Consider the following 16088-nt stretch of genomic DNA (forward strand, 5'->3'; position numbering starts at 1 on the left):
GAAACCTCTCAAGCCACTCGGGCAATAGTAAAATAGGATGCTCAGCCCAAAACATCATTTTAATTATCAAAACAGAGTAAATATGGCTGGGTTGTGAAATCAGTAAAATACAGCATGACTGAGTACAGATATTAAGTCAAAATAGTGAAGAATAGTAGTAAAAAGCTCATAAGGGCCCAAATATGGCATTCAGCCCAAAACATAGTAATACTTTTAGAAAACACAATAGTATCACATAGTATTCAATCAAATACGCGACTTAATAGTCGTACGGGAACCAAGTCACAATTCCCAACGGTGTAGGCCCCCCACGTTCGTCATCTAGCATGTGTGTTACCTCGAAGTAGCACCATGGTGTGAAATCCAGGGTTTCATACCCTCAGGACAAATCATTACTTACCTCAAACCGGTCAAAATTCTAGCTCACGATGCCTTTCCCTCTCGAATTGGACTCCAAATGCTCCGAATCTAACCAAAACCAGATTCATGCCGTCAATAGAAGCTAAAGGAACAAAGCCCGCGCAAAAATAATCAAATTAAATAAAAAATCCCGAAATTGGCCAAACCGACCCCCAGGCCCACTTCTCAGAATCTGATATAAATCACATCACAAGAATCCTTATCCTCTCACGAGTCTATACATACCAAGAATATCAAAATCGGACCTCAAATGACCCCTCAAATCCCCAATCAAAGCTCTCCAATTACAAGCCCTAATTCTCAAATTTTAACCCTTAAATCCCACTAATTTCATATCTAATTAGTTAGAAATCACCATAGACACGAGTATTGAGTTCAAAAATCTTACCTCCAAGCGTTACCCCTTGAATCCCTCTTCAAATCCACTCAAAAAGCTCCAAACCTGTCTCAAAAATGGAGGAAATAAGCTGAAAATCATGAAGGAATGCTTATATAGTTTCTGCCCAGGCATTTCCACACCCGCGGCCCCAAACAGCACCTGTGCGACCGCACTTGCGGTCCAATAGGTCGCACCTGCGGAAGTCACTTATCCGCCCAAAATCGCATCTGCGGTCAATTACCCGCACCTGCGACATCGTAGGTGCGCTCACCTCACTACATCTGCGGCTCCTACCCTTCTCAACCTTGGTCGCATTTGTGGCCCTTTCTTCGCTTATGCGGGCCCGTACCTACGGTCCCTAATCCGCAGGTGCGGTTATGACAGGAACAGCAGCTGAAGCTGCTCAAACTCAATTCCAATCTTTCCGACAACATTTCGAAATTAACCCGAGGCCCCCGGGACCTCAACAAAAGTACGAACAAGTCACATATCACCATTTAAAGTCATACCAACCCTCGGAACACTCAAAACAACAACAAAACACCAAATCACCGTCGGATTCAAGCCTAAGGATTTCCAAACTTTCGAATTCCGTAATCGATCCAAAAACATATCAAACCTCATCCGAATGACCTGAAATTTTGCACACACGTCCCAAATGACACAATTGACCTACTCCAATTTTTCAAAATTCCAATCCGATCCCGATATCAAAATTTCCACTACCAACCGGAAAACGCCAAAACTTCAATTTCGCCAATTCATGCCTAAATATACCACGGACCTCCAAAATACATTCTGATCATGCTCATAAGTCCCAAATCACCTAATGAAGCTATGCCATAAAAACCAAGTTCAAAAATCATTTACTCACAAGTCAACTTCTGGTTGACTTTTCCAACTAAAGTTTCCCGAAAAGAGACTAAGAGTCTCATTTCTCTACAAAACCACTCCGAACCCAAATCAACCAACGCGATATGATGAAATGTAGCTGAACAACACATAAAGAAGCAGAAATGGGGGGAAATAGAGCAGTAACTCATGAAACGACCGGCCGGGTCGTTACATCCTCTCCCTCTTAAACAAATGTCTGTCCTCGAACGAGTCAAGAAACATACCTGAAGCCTCAAATAGGTGAGGATATATGCTCCGTATCTCCCGCTCGGTGTCCCAATTAGCTTCCTCCACGGGCCAGCCTATCCACTGCACTTTTACTAAAGCTGTATGTTTTGATCTCAACTTTTGAACATAACGCTCCAAAATAGCCACTGACTCCATATCATAAGTCAAATCATTGTCTAACTGAACCGTGCTGAAATCCAAAACATGAGACAGATCGCCAATATACTTCTAGAGTATAGAAACATGAAATACTAGATGCATACTCGACAAGCTAGGTGGCAAAGCCAGCTCATAAGCCGCCTTCCCAATCCTCCGAAGCACCTCGAAAGGCCCAATGAACCGATGACTCAATTTACCCTTCATCCCAAATCTCATAGCAACCTTCATGGGTGAAACCTTCAATAGAACCTTCTCCCCAACCTTGTAGGACACATCACAAACCTTCTTGTCATCATAACTCTTTTGTCTTGACTGTGTTGTACGAAGCCGCTCTTAAATAACCTTCACCTTGTCCAAAGTATCCTGCACCAAGTCTGTACCCAAAAGCCTAGCCTCACCCGGCTCAGACCAACCAACTGGAGATCTACATTGTCTCCCATATAAAGCCTCATATGGAGCCATCTGAATACTCGACTGATAACTGTTGTTATATGAAAACTCCGGGAGTAGTAGAAACAGATCCCACGAACCCCCAAGATCAATGACACAAGCGTGCAACATGTCCTCCAATATCTGAATAGTGCACTTGGACTGCCCGTCCGTCTGAGGGTGTAAAGTTGTGCTCAACTCAACCCGAGTACCCAACTCTCGCTGCACGACCCTCCAAAACTGTGAAGTAAACTGAGTGCCTCTATCTCAAATGATGGAAACTGGGACACCATGCAAGCGAACAATCTCTCGGATATAAATCTCTACCAACCGCTCTGAAGAATAGGTAGTACCTACAAGAATGAAGTGCACGAACTTGGTCAGCCAATCCACAATCACCCAAATAGCATCGAACTTCTTCAAAGTCTGTGGGAGCCCAATTACAAAGTCCATGGTGATCCGCTCTCACTTCCACTCTAGAATATCCATCTGCTGAAGCAAGCCACCCAGTATCTGATGCTCATATTTCACCTGCTGACAATTGAGACACCGAGCTACAAATCCCACAATATCCTTCTTCATTCTTATCCACCAATAATGTTGTCTCAAATCCTGATACATCTTCACGGCATCCGGATAGATGGAATACTGCGAACTATAGGCCTCCTCCAAAATCAACTCCCGAAGCCCATCTACATTAGGCGCACATATCCGGCTCTACATCCTCAATACCCCATCATCACCAATAATCACATCTATAGCATCATCATGCTGAACTCTATCCTTAAGGACAAGCAAATGAAGATCAGTGCTCTCTGATGCGATCCAACAAGGAAGACCGAAAAACCACACAAGCTAAGACCCGACTAGGCTTCGAAATATCTAACCTCATAAACCGATTGGCCAAGGCTTGAACATCAACTGCAAAAGGTCTTTCCCCAATAGGAATATACGCCAAACTACTCATACTCATCGCTTCCTACTCAAAGCATCGGCCACTACATTGGCCTTCCCTAGATGATATAAGATAGTGATATCATAGTCCTTTAGCAGCTCCAACCATCTCTGCTGCCTCAAATTGAGATCCTTCTATTTAAAAAAGTACTAGAGGCTACGATGATCATTAAATACCTCACAAGACACACCATACAAATAATGCCTCCAAATCTTCAACGGGTGAATAATGGTAGCCAACTCTAGATCATGAACATGGTAGATCTTCTCATGGGGCTTCAACTGACGAGAAGCATAAGAAATCACTCTACCCTCTTGCATCAACACACACCTAATACCAACTCTCGAAGCATCACAATACACTATATATGAACCTAAAGCTGAAGGCAAAACTAACACTAGAGCTATGGTCAAGGCAGTCTTGAGTTTCTGAAAGCTCGCCTCACACTCATCCGACCACCTAAATGGAGCCCCCTTTCAAGTTAATTTGGTCAAGGGTGATGCAATAGATAAAAATCCCTGAACGAACTGACAGTAGAAACCTATCAAACCAAGAAAGCTGCGAATCTCTGTGGCTGGGGACGGTTAGGGCCAACTCTGAACTGCCTCTATCTTCTTCGGATCAACCTGAATACCCTCACTGGACACCACGTGCCCCAAGAAAGCCATTGAAGTGAGCCAAAACTCACACTTGGAGAACTTTGCATAAAGTTTCTCTTCCCTCAACTGCTGCAATACCATTCACAAATGCTCTGCGTGCTCCTCCTGACTACGCGAGTACACCAGAATATCATCAATGAATATGATAACAAACGAGTCGAGATAAGGCTGAGACATTCAGTTCATCAAATGCATGAACATTGTCGGGGCATTGGTTATCCTAGAAGATATCACAAGGAACTCATAATGACTATATCGGGTCCTGAAAGTTGTCTTAAGAATATCCGAGTCCCTGATTTTCAACTGGTGATATCCTGACCTGAGATCAATCTTGGAGAACACCCTCGCTCCCTAAAGCTGGTCAAATAAATCATCGATACGAGGCAAAGGATACTTGTTCTTGATTGTGACCTTGTTCGACTACTTGTAATCAATGCACATCCTCATAGTGCCATCATTCTTCTTCACAAATAAAATAGGCGTACCTCACGGCGACACACTAGGCCGAATAAACCCCTTATCAAGGAGTTCTTGAAGCTGCTCCTTCAATTCCTTCAACTCCGCTGGTGCCATAAGATACGGTGGAATAGAAATGGGCTGAGTGCCCGGCACCAAATCAATACCAAAAAATATACATATCCGGTGGCATGCCCGGCAGGTCTGCAGGAAGCACATCCAGAAAGTCCCTCACTACCTGGACTGACTCAATGGTAGGAGTCTCTGCACTGACATACCTCACGAAAGCTAAGTATGAAAGACAACCTTTCCCAACCATCCGTTGGGCCTTCAAAAATGAAATCACCCTACTGGGGACAAAATCAGTCGAACCTCGCCACTCGATCCGTGGCACACCCAGCATAGCCAACGTCATTGTCTTTGCATGATAGTCCAAAATAGCACGACACGAAGATAACCAATCCATGCACAATATCACATCAAAATCGACCATACAAAGCAACATAAGGTCCACTCGGGTCTCCAAACCCCCAATAGTCACCACACACAGCCGATATACGCGATCCACAACAACAGTATCGCCCACCGGAGTGGATACACGAACATATGAAACAAGAGACTAACGAGGCGTATTCAAATAATGAGCAATATCATAAAAAGTGGAACCAGGATCAAATAACACAAAGGCATCTCTGTGGCAAACTAAGACAATACCTGTAATCATAGCATTTGAAGCAATAACATCGGGTCTGGATGGAAGTGAATAGAAATGGGCCAGACCACCATCTAATCGACCTCCCTATCTGGGTCGACCCCTAGCTGATTGTCTTCCACCCCTAGCTGGGTGGGTGGGTGGTGAAGTAACTGGTGCTGAAGTTCATGGCTAATTCATCTGCTGAGATGAACCCCCAAGACGATGAGTACACTATCTCCACATATGCCCCAACACTCTACACTCATAACAACCCCCTAGTGCTGGAGATGGGGATTGAAGGGAACCCCTAGCACCGGAATGACTAGTATAAGAACCTGGCATGTAAGAGCCCTGAACTGATGGAGCACGGGACAAACTCTGGGCTGGAATGGCACTAAGTGATGAATGTCCCTGATGAGAACTGTGAGAACCATGGCTCGATGATTCCCATACGATAACTTGGGCGAGCTGACTGAGCATGCTTGAATGGACGGCCTCTACCGTACTAAAACTAACTCCCATGAGGAGCACCACTGAAACCTCCCTAACCATGAGGCCTCTTAGCCTCCCTCTCAACCCTCTCCTAACCACGAACTATCTCAATCTGTCGAGCTATGTCAACAACCTCATCAAAGGTAGAACCAGATACTTTCTCTCTGGTCATGAGCAACCGAAGCTGAAAACTGAGGCCATCTATAAACTGCCTGATCCTCTCTCGGTCTGTTGGAACCAACCAAACTGCCTACGCAGCTCCTCTCAGTGAGACTCAGGTACAAACTTCTCCAGAAAGAGAACGGAGAACTGCTGCCAAGAAAGGGGCGCTACGCCAATCGGCCTACACCTCTTGTAAGCCTCCCACCAACTAAGTGCAGCCCTTGAGACCTGGAAAGTAGTGAATGAGACCCCAATGGTCTCCAGAATACCTGCGGTTCGAAGCATCCTCTGACACTTATCTAAGAAACCCTGGGCATCCTCGCCCTCTAAACCACTGAAAGTTGGAGGCTGAAGTCTACCAAACCTCTCTAATCTGTGCTGCTCATTTTCTGGCATAACAGGAGCTACATAGTCCTGAGCAGCTACAACTAGTTGGGCTGGAGATGCCCCTGATGTCTGAAGTCCCTGCACGACCTGCTCAGGTGTGCGAACAACGGGAGTCTGAGTACCTCCTCCGGCCTGAGAAGTAGTTGCGACTATAGTAACTGAGACCGCTTGAGCTAGGCCAGTGCACACTGATAGAATCTGGGCCAAGACCTCCTAAAAGCCTGGGATAAAAATAGGCACAGCCGGGGCCTGAGCTGGTACTGCTGGTGCGTTCACAACTGAGAATTGATCCTAAACTGGGGCGGCTGGTGGATCTGCAGGTGCTAACCTAGCTGTTGTGTGGGCTACACCCTTGCCCCTACTATGGCCTCGACCACATCCTCGGCCTCTAGTGGCCCCAACTGGTGGTACTAGTGGTCGTCCATCCTGACCGATAGCACGTGTCCTCACCATCTGTGAGAGAATAGAATAACAGAAGTTTAGTTACCAAAGTCAACGTTTTTCCTAAAGGTTCTGCAGCCTCCCAAGGATAAGTACAGGCGTTTCCGTACCGATCTGCGAGATTCTACTAAACCTACTCATGACTCGTGAGACCTATGTAACCTAGGCTCTAATACCAACCTGTCACGACCCTATAATTGACTCGGTCGTGATGGCACCTATCATGAAACTAGGCCAGCCGACACAATTTCCAAATTGAACCACTATTCTATAAAAGTCATTTTTAAGCCATTAATTAACAAAAATATCACACAATATAAGTTTAAATAGGTAGTGCGGAAATATAACACAAGCCCGACATCAGGGTGTCACCAGTCATAAGCAACTATAAACCCGTCTAAGAACAAGTAAGGCTAACATAGTCCGAAAATAAAATACTAAGACAATCTGAGTAAGGTAAGAAGGAGAAGTGCAGGGTTGCGAACGCCAAACAGCTACCTAGCCAACTTTGGAGACCTACTGGAAGACGGATCAGCACTCACTATCGCGTCCCAAGACTCCTGGATCTGCACACAAGGAGTAAGGAGTAATATGAGTACACTAACTTAGTAAGTAATAAAAGTAAAAGCAGCGGAGCAATAAGAAAATAGGTAATTCCACGTCATAACACTACAGCAAAACAGTATATGTCCAGAACAATACAGAAAATCAATTAACTCGTAAAAATGACTCAGTTTCAGTAAAAACCTTTTTTAAAACTTCTTTCAATAGTTTCAAACAAGTGGTGAAACAATGAGTAAAAATGACAGAAATGTAACCAGTCCCTCGGGCATAACATGTACCATAAACCGCTCCCCGGGCAAAATATCAACAGAATCAGCCCCTCGGGCTACATCACAGTCACTAGTAATCAGCCCCTCGGGCAATAATATGAATCAACAACAGCCCATCGGGCTACATTACATCACTCACACTGGGTACTCGCGCTCACTGGGGTGTTCAAACTCCGGAGAGGCTTCTACAGCCCAAGCGCTATCACAAACCATCTCGTGGAATAACAAATTAGGCCCTCGACCTCTCATATATCACAAAGCAGTACAACATTCTGCGGCGTTCAGCCCAATCCCATAATATCCTCATGACACAGGCCTTTGGCCTCACTTAGTTAGAAACCTCTCAAGCCACTCGGGCAATAGCAAAACAGGATGATCAGCCCAAAACATCATTTTAAATATCAAAACAGAGTAAATACAACTGGGTTGTGAAATCAGTAAATTACAGCATGATTGAGTACAGATATTAAGTCAAAATAGTGAGGAATAGTAGTAATAAGCCCCTAAGGGTCAAACAGTTGGCACGATGCTTAAATATGGCATTCAGCCCAAAACATAGTAATACTTTCCAAAAACACAATAGTATCAAATAGTTTTCAATCAAATACGCAACTTAGTAGTGGTACGGGATGGACCAAATCACAATCCCCAACGGTGTACGCTCTCATGCTCGTCATCTAGCGTGTGAGTCACCTCAAAGTAGCACCACGATGTGAAATCCAGGATTTCATACCCTCAGGACAACATTTACAATCATTACTTACCTTAAACCGGTCCAAACTCTAGCCTGTGATGCCTTTGCCTCTCGAATCGGCCTCCAAATGCTCTGAATCTAACCAAAACCAGATTCATGCCGTCAATATAAGCTAAATGAACAAAGTCCACGCAAAAATAATCAAATTACATCAAAAATCCCAAAATTGGCCAAACCAGACCCCCGGGTTCACGTCTCAAAATTTGATAAATCACATCACAACAATCCTTATCCTCCCGCGAGTCTATACATACCAAGAATATAAAATCAGACCCCAATGGACCCTGAAATCCCCAATCAAATCTCTCCAATTACAAGCCCTAATTCTCAAATTTTAGCCCTTAAATCCGACTAATTTCATGTCTAATTAGTTAGAAATCACCATAGACTCGAGTACTGAGTCCAAAAATCTTACCTTCAAGCGTTACCCCTTGAATCCCTCTTCAAATCCTTTCAATAATCTCCAAACCCATCTCAAAAATGGAGGAAATAAGCTGAAAATCATGAAGGAATGCTTATATAGTTTCTGCCAAGGCATTTCCGCACCTGCGGCCCCAAACACGCACCTGTGGTCCAACAGGTCGCACCTACGGAAGTCACTTATCCACCCAAAACCGCATATGCGGTCAATTACCCGCACCTACGACATCGCAGGTGCGTTCATCGGTAGCTACTGTCCTTCTCAACCTTGGACACATCTGCGGGCCTGCACCTACAGTCCCCAATCCGCAGGTGCGGTTGTGACAGGAACAGCAGCTAAAGCTGCTCAAACTCAATTCCAATCTTTCCGACAACCTTCCGAAATCAAACCGAGGCCCCCGGAACCTCAACAAAAATACGAACAAGTCACATATCACCATTTAAACTCATACCAACCCTCAGAACACTCAAAACAACAACGAAACACCAAATCACCGTCGGATTCAAGCCTAAGGATTTCCAAACTTTCGAAGTTCGCAATCGATCCAAAAACCTATCAAACCTCATCCGAATTACCTGAAATTTTACACACACGTCCCAAATGGCACAATAGACATACTCCAATTTCCGAAATTCCAATCCGACCTCGATATCAAAATTTCCACTACCAACCGGAAAATGCCAAAACTCCAATTTCGCCAATTCAAGCCTAAATCTACCACGGGCCTCCAAATACATTTTGATTACGCTCCTAAGTCCCAAATCACCTCATGAAGCTATCTGAATCATAAAAACCAAAGTTCCAATATTATTTACTCACAAGTCAACTTTCGGTTGACTTTTCCAACTAAAGCTTCCCAAAAAGAGACTAAGAGTCTTATTTCTCTACAAAACCACTCCGAACCCAAACAAACCAATGTGATACGATGAAATGTAGCTGAACAACACATAAAGAAGCATAAATGGGGGAAAACAAAGAGGTAACTCATGAAACGATCGGCTGAGTCGTTACATACAAGTACGGTTCCAAGCTGTCGGAAAGGATGAAGCCGTTGACGGAATGATATTATTGATGGAAACTGCAATGAACCGTTCCCTCCACCCACGGTCATTATCATCATCCATGATAGCCAAGAGAGAATGATGGCCATGTTTGCAAAGGTTTATCATACCCCCCCCCCCCCCCCGTTCCCGAAAAATCTTAGGGGAGTAAAGGTTTATCATACGAGCTAATGTTAGATGTTCTCCAGTTTCCTGGCACAAGTGTCAAAGGTAGGCAATTGTCCTCCATACTTAAGGGCTTACTTGTGCCAAGCACACTGGTAGCGAAGGCAAAACTCCACAATCACGGAATCAAGGTCTCCGCTCAAAGAAAACACACCCAAAGTAAAGGGATACGTGTAAAAATATGTAAAACTTTCCTAGGGAAGGGTCACTCGCTCCAATAGATCAGGAGAAATGATGTCCAACTCATGGCAATGACAGTCTTCCTTTAGAGTAGGAATACTGGAAGGACGAATGAATGAATGATATCTGCTAGCACCCCATGTACGAGGGTTAGCGGTAAGGAATTTCTCTTCAAAATCCTTTGTGGTGCTGAGTCTTCTTAGGATGATGGAACCAACCATTGGAGGAGCAGATTCCTTGTCCTTATTCTTGTTCTTTGAAGAAATAGCACGTTTGGAAGAAGAACCCATTGAATAAGAAGAAGGAAAAGGGTTTTGTTTGGAGAGAATTAAAGAAAAGAAGGAGAGTAAAAGATACAAATCAGAAGGAAGGCTCAAGAAATTGTGAAGCGCATAAGAGAAGGTTGATGCATATAAGTAAAATTTTGGTGGCTAAATTCATGGCCATGATTACCTCGATAATCTGAAAAAACTGTGTTGAATCGTGAGATGACGTGTGTTCGGGGTATTAAATGCGGAGAGACGTGCATCTAATCAACTCTCAGAAGCCTTCGGAGGGAGTTATAATAATTCCCGTCAAAAGAGTATTTCTACCAACTTTCCAGTAACACAAAGTTATATCACCGAAAAGTAGGGGGACTATCTGTATAGGTAAAATATGAAATGACACGTGGTCGTCTAAAAGAAGGACATGTGGAACCCAAGACGGAGATAGCCACCGAATGCAGCTATTCCGCTTATCACCAAAAGGTATAATGATCAAAAAGGTGTCTTAAATATTCTCCGACCGGTAGCATTTAATAAAGAATATTTTGCAGCATTAAGAGCGACGTCCCGTTATAAGGAATTTGACATTTATGTCTACCATTATATCTTCATCAATGACCCTCATAATTAACATTAAAAGGAGGGCACGATCCTAGGACCTCCTTCCCTAGACGCAACTAAATATAGAGCTCAGATTTCATTGTAAAGGATACGAATTCTCTGGCTAACTTACACTACATTCTATACAGAACTTAAATACAATTTTACTTTCTTGATTTTCGATTTTATCATTATTGTGCCCGGAAGCCTTGTTCCCAGATTCATCAGTTCTGCTATTTCATCTACATTTTACGGCTAATTATTATATATATCTTCAGTTATTTCTTTATTTCAGGGTCAAATTAGTTCACTTGTCTAGAAACCACGAACAAATTCAAATGTACCATTTTATGGGTAAACAGTAATCAGGGCGACCCAACATTATTGGTGGGCTAAAGCAAAATCTCAATGAGAGGCCCTAATTCGTTAACAAAATAAATTTATATATTTTTGTTTGAAGTTTATTTTTAACTTTTTTTAGATGCAAAGTTATTAATAATTTTCTTACAGCGAGTTATTCTCCTAAAGTGTTGTTGATCCTATGCAAAATAGTTATAGGATACCAATTTATGAGGAATATAGATATTTGGAAAAAAAATTAAGTCTTGTCATCTTATTGAGTATACCGATCAGATTATTATCTTCTACTAGTAGTATTTTCTTTAGCATTATATAATTTAAAAATAAGCTAAACTACCACATCAGACTATTATGTTTTTATCGAGGCTAAGGCCTTTTTTTTTTTATTCTTATCATCTAGTGATCTCAAATTTTACCCACTAAATAAAAAATCAAAAATATCAATATACCCTTTAGATTATTCAAATCTCAACGATTAACGTCAGTAACAAATAAAAAATTTCTTTTCATTTTTGTATTACTTTTTGTTTTTTACTTTTTAACGTTAAGATACTCAATTTTTTACTAAATATAAGATTAATACCAATGCAAAGTGGAGTCCCTAAAATTTTGGTGTCCAAAGTCATTGCTTGGGTTGCCTTACCCTTCAGTCGGCTTTGTGTGTAATATATATATATATATATACTTCAAATAAATGACAATACTAAAAGTGGGTAGTAAAAGTTTAAAGATATGCAGCTGAATCTGGGACTATTGTCCAGATCAGGCTATAGTGAGAGAAATAATATGTAAATATTACTTAGTAAATAAAATTATTTAGTTACCAACAAAAGAAAAAGTTTAAAGAAGTTTATAAGAAAAATAGCTTATTGGTAGCAAAGTAATTTACTTCTTTACTATTATAAATAGAATTTTATTTATGGTGAATGTTTATATTTAGAGAGATTCTAGGAATTATTACTTGGTGGCTAAGTCACTCTTTGCTTATAAATAGAGGGTTCTATTCTATTGTAATTCATCTCAAAGCAATAAGAATTCTCTATCCATCTCAAAGCAATAAGAATTCTCTATCTCTTTCTTTGCAATATTCTTCTTTTATTGTTTTATAACACGTTACCAGCACGAGACTCTAACCAATTGAATAGAATCTTTGGGATTGAGCATAATGATTGCCAGTTATTCCATGAATTTCCTTCGCGATTAAATTCTGGATTTAAGGTAAGTATTTTCATTTATTTTTCTCTTTTAAATTCTTGACTAATTTGATTTTACATAGAAGCAAAAACGATAAATTTTGATTCTAACTCTAATGGAGTTTGAAAGAAATTATAACCACCCAAAGTGGTAAATTCTTTATGCTTTGCTATGATCAAATTCATGTACGATTGTGGGTAAGGAATTGAAAACTCATCTCATTGAATTTGCTTCATTCTTATTCCCTTAAAAGAATGTGATAGTAGTATGTGATAAGTCTTAAAGAAGACAAAAGTATTACTATGAATGTATCAATGGATGTGGACGTAGCAATAGACGAAATTATAATCGCCATCATTGTGGTAATGAGAACAATAAGAATTCTCAAAATAATCCTTAACTTTGTGGAAGTAATATTTGTCATCGATTTGACATGAGATTTTGTAAAGCACATATAGATTATTATGGTCCATTCATGATGTGAATGTAACAATATGTGATTTATGAATACATATTCATTCTTGGAAAAATATGAACGTGTTAATGGTAGTGAATATACCATACTCACCTCTAGAATGAGGTTTGAGCGGAAATAAAAAAATAATATCATTATTATGGCATGAATGGTCATTGGTCACATACCTATTGTCCGCCAAAATATTTTGGCGATGTGATTATTAAAAGGCAACAATAATGCAAGGAACAGATCTTGTATAGAATTCTGACCATGACCATAATGGTATAACTTTCTCTTTAAAAGAGATATTCACCATAAGGATGTTGATGAATATGTAGCAATACCAAATTAGTTGAGAGCTCTGGAAGATCCAATTATTACTATTTTGGAGGAATAAAATTGATTATCAATAAGGCATTATGTTGTAGTAAGTCGCAAAGAAACTTAATTGATTTTCTAAGGTATTCGCGAAAGCGGATGCTTATATTGAGACTATAAATAAAGGAAAGATTTAATATCTTCTATTACTGTAACTTGTAGCGGGGTAATATGTATGTGAAAAATTACCCGCTTTATTCTCCAATTTGTACTACACAAATAAAAGAATACCACAATAAAGTGGATGTTTATTGATATAAAAATCCGTATCATAATAAACTTGAAGTTTACTGATAATTGCACACGTCATGGTGTAAATTTGAACTTTATCAATATTGAGAGTTTATTTAGTTGGCATAATTGTTTTAGTCATATTAATTTAAGTATGATGTGCAAAAATAAAAGAGAATTCACACGGGTAAATATTAAAAAACTACAAAGTTCTTTACGAATTCTCTTACGTTGCTTGTTTTCATAAATTAATAGACCAACTAAATTGGGATTGAATCCCATGAATACTGGAAATATCAAAGGTGAATACGGACTTATTCACCTGGCATGTATACCACATAAGATGCATGTATGAGATAGTTGCATGTGCGATTATTATTAACCGCAACATGGTGCTTTGTGAGGTAACTTGCTCAATAATTTAATTTCGAGCATAATTTTCAGATTTTCTATTCAAGAAGTTCATCTTGATAAGTTGGTTTACATCACAGTTAGTTTGGCAAAATGATTTATTGAGTGCCTCCACTTAATAGTTAAACTATTTATTATGAGAACAAAGTTATATATATATATACACACACACACGTTATATACGAAAGTATATTATTTTCTCCCCTCACAAGTGGTTCAGGGTTAGGAACCAAATAATTCCATCTTATTATTATTGATGTGCGGTGTATATTTTGATTAATACCATAACACACAAAGATGGGTTCTCAAAGTTGAGGAAACAAGTTAGTTTTTCTAACATGAAGGAGATGCATGATAAAAAGTTGAGAAAAAGTTATGTGGAATGAATTATCATGTGTAAATCTAGATCCTTGAATAAGATAATATGAACTTGAAGTTCATAAAAGGATAATTCATTTGCAATATATTGCAAAGTATGCCAGACGCATTTGCTGACCCGAAGAAAGTAGCTATATTCTCATTGCAAATGCTACTATTAAGTCCTGGAAGGACAAAGTCTATGGTACGCTTAAAGCGTATAGACAAATCGGTTCCAAATAAACTTCTAGATAAAGAAGATGAACAAATGATTATAATAAAGGAGGCAAGTGATCTAGAAGATCACATGACATAGCACTTCATAAAATCTCATGAGAGGGTCAGGTACCTGAAAATATAAATGGATATATCTCTATGTTATGTCTTTATGAAAAATAAGGAGGTTGGAACTGATATGAAATATTCGTCGACAACATCTATGATAGCACTAAATATATATGAGGATCTTAAGTTTGGAGAAACAATTTCGAATAGAATTGGTTTCATATGAAAGACATGTAATTTTGGACATATAGTTCAAACACTTGAAAGTATAAAGTCAATTGTATGTGCAATCAGTTTTCAATATCTTATTTGTCTAGCATGACATAAAAACTTGATATGCATCTAAAGTCTATTCATATGGCTTATGTGATTTAACTTATATGACAATCCATGAAGAAGTTAATTTGCTTAAAGCATATAAAATTCTTGGTCATGAAGTACTATATCCTAAGTGCAATTTGTGCACATATGTATCTTGCTATAACTATAAGCATGATAATGTGATAGTGATAATCTCTATGGAGATATTGCAGAGGCTATTCCACGGCATTTTATGAAGACATTGCATATCTCTGAAGAATGATGATTTCAAGGTGCAACATATTCATTCAAGATAATATGGCTGATTTATTTATCAAATCTCTACCAACAATCTTTTGAAGATGATGCACATGATCGTAATGCGAAGGCTCAAGTATGTGAATTGATGCTCTCATCATGTGGAGTTAATACGTGTTGTACTCTTTTTTCCTTACAAGAATTTGTCCAACTGGGTTTTTCTTGTAAGGTTTTTAACGAGGCAACTAAAAGACGTATTTCTAAACATGTGTACTCTTTTTCCTTCACTAGAATTTTTTTCCATTGGATTTATTTTAATTCAGGTTTTAACGAGTCACATTATCTGTTGAATAGACATGAAGGGGAAGTGTTATAAATACAATTTTATTTATGGTGAATGTCTATATTTAGAGATATTTTAGGAATTATTATTTGGTGGCTAAATCACTCTTTTCCTATAAATAAAGAGTTCTATTCCATTGTAATTATCTCAAAAGCAATAAGAATTCTCTCTCCTTATTTGCAATATTCTTCTTTTATTGTTTTATAACATTCACACTTTTACACTATTTTAATTGGAGTATCTAACTGTCGGAAAAACTAATTAGAGTATCTAACTGGACTTTATACAAAAGTTTCATGACACACCCTTTCCCCACAGGTTTCGGTTATGACGTTTAAAACCTCCTTAACTATCAGCACATGCCCATAACCTCCATATCCTCCAATACCTCCAAACTAAGCGGTCGTTTGGCAGGAGGTATTAGAAGAAATAATGCAAGCATTAGCTCTATGCATTATTAATACCTTGCTTGGTATATT

This window comes from Nicotiana tabacum, chromosome 1 (assembly GCF_000715075.1).
Source record: "Nicotiana tabacum cultivar K326 chromosome 1, ASM71507v2, whole genome shotgun sequence".
Classification (NCBI taxonomy): domain Eukaryota; kingdom Viridiplantae; phylum Streptophyta; class Magnoliopsida; order Solanales; family Solanaceae; genus Nicotiana; species Nicotiana tabacum.